We start from the raw sequence: 6,000 nt of genomic DNA, 5'->3' as shown, positions 1-6,000 counted from the left end.
TGGGTTCATTTGATTTCTTTTTACAAAGTTTTGATCTTGTTAATGGGTTAATGGGTTTCTTTTAAATCATATTCTTGCTCCTATATATACTGAAGCCATTACAGAGTTTGTGGTCATAACTAAAAAAAGATTTTATTATGGGTTCATGTTTATGATTACAATGTCTTGAAGGCATCATTGGCCATACAGGCTAGTTTTTAACTTTTTGAATGAGTGGTAGTATGGTTTTGACAATAAAGATTAATATCATGGTGTCAACCATGTGTAATTTCTAAAATATATTAGCAAATCTGCTAAATATATTGGGAGCTGTGTTTAGAAAAATTCGAGAGCATTAATCAAGGTTTAGTTGAGCTGGTTAGAAAAACCTATTGGCATTTGATTTACTTTTCATTGGAAGTGTTACATGAATGAAGATGATGAAGAAGAGTGGAATTTTATGTTCAGTAAACCCTTTGGTACCTCCCACAGGCAGAAAATTTGGAGTTTTATTTTATTTTATTTTTTTTGCAGCAAAAATTGATAATCAGGAAGAGAGGATTGATAGTTTCATGGATATTTTAAGGACGATTGTATATGTAAATGTATATAATTTTGAGTGTATATATCTTCTTTTCTCTTTCAGCAAGAAAGTTCACTAATATGCTCATTTTCAATTATATTTATTTAGTATAAACACTAACCATTGCTCTGTGGGAATCATATTTGCAAATTGAATTTTGATGCTAAACAGTTTGGTGAAGTAATGAATCTTCATTCCTATTCAGATTCCATTCTACCATTCAATTACCTATCTTATGCTGAACAATTGCAAGTACCCATCTAAACTCAACATTGGTTATTTTAGGAATTCTTCTCTGCTTGTGTATCTCTAGTGTGTGTGGTTTGGGAAATGTGGAGATTACTAAATCTTGTAGTTGGAATTGCTTGTGAACAAAAAAGAAAAGAAACATGTTTTGTTTAGGATTAAGTGTTGTTAAGCCAACTTATAAAGTTATCTGCCATTTATTTCAATAAGAAATGTTTCTTGGCAAGGGAAACATATAGAAGTAAAAGTTGAGTTTTACACTTTTTGAACTGAATATAGTATTTTGCCCAATCCCCCAATTGTGCACATATAATGTCAAATCATTAATTTTAATTGGGGTCTGCAATTCTACTATGGCAATTTGAATCTGAAGGGCAATCCTGATATAATGATAAAATATTTGAATCATATTTGTAATATTTCCAAATTCAGTTATGAGTCATGACTATAACATTGTGCATGGTAGAGCTAACATGCAACCATGGTTCAGCTTCAAGTGAAGTGTGTTCATAATTGAGCTAATTAGAACCGACCTGTTTCTTGTTACATACATTTGAAGGCCATAGTTTTGTTAGATGCATAATATTTCAGACCACATGCTGCTGGGACCAGAGAGTACTAAGAAGTAAGAAGTAAGAAGTAAGAATTACCTTTATGAGAGCAGTGTAAGTTAATGTTTGTGGATTAAACCCATCACGCACCATCATAGAAACCAGTGCACATGCAGATTTGAAGCATCTTGAAATAGTACAACAATCAATCATTATGTTATCAGTTGCAGCATTTGGGGGGATACCACATGACTTCATATTTTTCTACTGCCATCTAACTCTGCATGTCAACTATAAATAATACAGATAAACATTTGATAAATTACACCAATGTGGTATGTAATAGCAACTAAAATTATTAATAAATGTATATTTGGCACTACAAGAGTACAAGTACTATAATGTTTTGTGTATGTCAATGCATTCTCAATGATACAAGTACTATAATATTTGACAGTAGCTCGTGCATGTTTGGGTAGCTCTGATGCACGAGCTACTGCACTGGGTGGCATGTTGTGTTGCACCAATGTGGCAGCTGATGCTGCATCACCTGGTGCATTAGCTGCTACTATAAGGCAAGCTGAGCTGCACTGGTGTAGCAGCTGGTGATGCACTCTCTGGCTTTTTACATCATTTGCATTTTGTTTCTATAAATCTAGTTACACCAACATGTCTACATATAAACTCTTGAGTTACATGTTGGGAGATAGTTTCTATAGTTTCAAGTCTTAAATATATATGCCTCTTGCACTATAGTTTAAAGAAGATTTTTGTTTTCAAATGTGTAGATATCAGTAGCTTTATTGGTGTTTCATAGGTCGTTACTGTGTAAACGTGCTCAACTTATGATAATTATCTAATGTGTAATTCTTGGCGGTCTTGTAGACCTATTTACGTGATGGTGTAGAATGAGTTTGGTGTACTGTTCACTATTCCAAGCCAATGTAATATCTACTGCCAAGAACTACGAATGTCAGAAACAAGTAACTATCTCTCCAGTTCTGATGGCCATTTTTGTGACGTTGAGAACTGCAGAATTAGGACGTCCCTAAAACTTCATACATTTGGTAGGAGATTTTATAGTTGTCTCTATTGGTCACCAATAAGTACCATGTCCAAGTATTGGCAAAATATTTGTGTTATGCGTTAAAGAGCCAATTCATTGTATTCTTGTTTATGTGTTGTATTGTATTGTGTAGGATGATGACCGTGCATGCAAGTTCTTCAAGTGGTTAGATACCAGCATTTGTTGTACGCGTGGCGCAGCAATAGCACCTATAGTTATTACCAAATTCAACCAATTGGAGCATGCAGTGGAAGTTGCTAGTGAAGAGTTGAAGCAAGCACACACCCTAACAGCCGCAGCATTGGAAAGGGAGCGAGTTGCAAAACGAAAATTTGAAAGAGTCAAAGCTGCACGCATGATCTTTGAAGAGAAAGCAAAGAAGTTGACAGTAACTCTAATAGTCTTGGGGGTCATGTTTCTAGTATTGCTTATCTTGTCTACTAGGTTTGGGGAAGTCAAAATCAGGCAGATGTGTCTGCCATAATGGGATGTGTATGTATGTAATAACTGCAAGTTGTATTATTACATTTGTTTTGTATGTTAATCGTACTATTGCAAGTCAGTTTATGATATGTATGTAGTTGTACTTTTTAAAACAATGTGGAGACGTTTGATGGAGATAATGTTATTGCTAAGTCTAAAGAAGATTGTAAATTCTGTTGTTGTATATGTGTGTCTATATATATACACAATTTGCCAGCCATTGATAGATTGGGTTCTTGGTGTCTTAAGAAAAATTGAGAGTAGATTTTGTGTTTTTTTTTTTTTTTTTTTTTTTTTTTTTGTATAAATTCCTCGTAGTTTACTGTTGCAATCTTAAAATCCATTGACTTTACTGTAATATTCAGATTAGATTGGACTCTATTCAGAAGTCCCTTGTAACCAAGAAATCTACTGTTGCAATACTGATGAGTTTCACATGTAACGATATATACAACTTCATAAATCGAAGGCTTTACAATCAAGTCTTGTGAGCTATTAGTTCTGCTTGACAACAAAAAAAGAACCATAATACAAAATGGTATTACATTGAAGTTTGTGAACCATCAGTTATGGTCCATATATATCGATGCTGTGATATAGCTCCGAACCTCTTTCATCTCATCTGAATCCAAGTAAGAGACAACATCTACCACTCCATCGTAATGACCTCCCTCACTACCTCCATATGTGCCTCATGCAGAACGCGAATGTGGAACGTCATTGTGGTCATGTGCTCTAATAAAGTTGTGAAGAACCATTGTAGCAACAATGATGTAATTTTGAGTGCGTATATGGAAGCCTGGCATACATCTCAAAATTTTCCATCCATTCTTCCAAACTCCAAAAGTTCGTTCTATGACCAAACAAAGTGAGGAATGGAGATAATTAAATCTCTCCTTTGGACGATGCAGCTGTGATCCTCTTTGAAAATCGGGGATGTGGTACCGCTCCCCCTTATATGGTGCAAGGAACCCTGTCTTCATCGGGTACCCTGAATCAACAAGATAATATTTTCCTGCAAACAAACACATTTATTATATTAGCATTTTCACTACGTAATACATACTTTAATACTGAAATTAAATTGCATATTTACAAACCAAGTGGAGGTTTTGGAAAATTGTCACTCTCATTATTGAGGCAATTTTAAAAAATCCTGGTGTTGTGCGCTAACCCTTCCCATCCCATACACGCGAATGTGAATTTCATATCAAAATCACATGCGCACATACAGTTTACTGTTGTGGCCCCTTTCCTTCCTCTATATGGGTGTTGCTCCTCTTCTAGTAAGACCAAGGAGTCGTGAACCCCATCAATCACACCAATGCAACCCTAACAATTGCCACAAAAATGCCATGTGAAAATGAAATACGTGGTATGACTATAAAGATAACAGAAATACAATCAAGTCAAGATACCAAATTCACAAAGTACCTTGAAATGTGGCCAATATCGATCTGACCCCTGAATATGTGATGGCATGGTACGAAATGTAGGATCAGCAGGCTTGATAATGTCTAGTGCCATAACCGTGGCTAATAAAGTAATTACCGTGGCCACATGTCGATGCACTGTCTCACTGGAATGTTGAAATCTATCCTGCATCATTTTGTTACCCATGGCATTACCAAGTACCACCAATGCCATTGCCACTGACTCCTCCAAGCAAACTCTTTTGGTACCGTCATATCCATACTAAGTGCGCAATGTATTACACAATTGTCGAAACACATGGCTTGACATTCTAAACACATTGTGACATTTCTTCTCATTTCCATTTAATGTATATTGTACCTATTCATACCCTGTTTGTATATTCGTATGCATTGGTACTTTGGTCATATCGGTCTCTATGTAAGCTACGACACTTGTACACTCAGCTATATATGCTGTAAGTACAATGTCCTCGCTAATCTCAAAGTCTGCGTCCCTGTATATGTTACCAACTTTAATTGCATGTACAAAATCTGGAGTGATACTATAATACGTAGGCTAAAAACAAGTTATTAGTATAGAAACTTACTGGTGCTGGGAATCAGATGAGTCATTTAACAAATCCATCCTTTTGAATACCTTGAGACTTCTTTCTTTTTATATCTGTGGAAAGCCAATACACACATATTCAGCAGTCACCTAGAGAATATAGTCCATACCACAACAATATCTAATATAGACACTGACACTACAGACACTGACACTACACAGGTACAACTACTTCATTTCGCTAACAAATAAAAGAAGAAAATATTAGTAATAGAATAAACCAATGGCTACATGTGATCCTAATTAAGTATCAGCATACCCTTATAATTAATCAACTGTAAGACTCGTTATCATTAATCAATGGCTACATGTGATCTTAAAACACACGTACCATTGTATACCATAAAAAAAAAGCAACTAATGACAACCCTTGTTCACCTCCACAACATTTAAAACTACTGCTATAAAAGATCTAAATGCAATTCATCATCTAGTGGCATTTGGTATTGTTCACAGGCTGTGTGAACAGTACCCGTGAACAGTACCAGAGAAGATCTAGTGTTCTTTTGTACCCAAAAAGAAAAAGAAAAAAAAAAAGAGGAAAAATTGGGTTGGCTGATCCTTTTCTACACATGTTTAGAAGAAAGAAGCACCAACTTGACATAATTTCATACAGACATTGACACTACACAGGTACAGCTACTTCATTTCGGTAACAAATAAAAGAAGAAAATATTAGCAATAGAATAAATCAATGGCTACATGTGATCCTAATTAATTATCGGCATACCCCTATAATTAATCAACTGTAAGACTCGTTATCATTAATTAATCGCTACATGTGATCTTAAAACACACGTACCATTGTATACCATAAAAAAAATTATAAAAAAAAAACCAACTAATGACAACCCTTGTTCACCTCCACAACATTTAAAACTACTGCAATAAAAGATCTACATGTAATTCCTTAAAAAAAATGATGAAAACAATTAAAAGAAAGGCATGAAAATGAAACCCATCATCTAGTGGCATCTGGTACTGTTCATGGGCTGTGTGAACAGTACCAGAGAAGATCTAGGGTGCTTTTGTACCCAAAAAGAAAAAAA

This window comes from Quercus lobata, chromosome 3 (assembly GCF_001633185.2).
Source record: "Quercus lobata isolate SW786 chromosome 3, ValleyOak3.0 Primary Assembly, whole genome shotgun sequence".
Lineage (NCBI taxonomy): Eukaryota > Viridiplantae > Streptophyta > Magnoliopsida > Fagales > Fagaceae > Quercus > Quercus lobata.
This window is presented reverse-complemented; position numbering follows the sequence as displayed.